The sequence below is a fragment of the Ceratina calcarata genome, unplaced genomic scaffold (genome assembly GCF_001652005.2).
Source record: "Ceratina calcarata isolate Rehan_Ccalc_2016 unplaced genomic scaffold, ASM165200v1 scaffold427.2, whole genome shotgun sequence".
NCBI classification, from domain to species: domain Eukaryota; kingdom Metazoa; phylum Arthropoda; class Insecta; order Hymenoptera; family Apidae; genus Ceratina; species Ceratina calcarata.
The window spans coordinates 38,889-39,120 of record NW_017166391.1 but is presented as its reverse complement, the minus strand read 5'-3'; positions in this window follow the sequence as shown (position 1 = coordinate 39,120).

Sequence of the window (232 nt, the reverse complement as noted above, 5' to 3'; positions counted from 1 at the left end):
AAATTTAACCGAAAATCGACACTCACTGTGTTCTGATGGTTCAAAAAATATTGTAAAAGTAAGATAGAATTCCTCTTATCGATGAGTTTATAATTTTTTTTATTACATCCATTTTAATCAATAACTTTCTTTAAAGCCCTTCCTTAAACATGAACGATGATTATTTTTTTAGAAATTTGTTCATAAAACACTGGCGATTCGATATGACCTTTTTTCAAGAGTATATCACTGG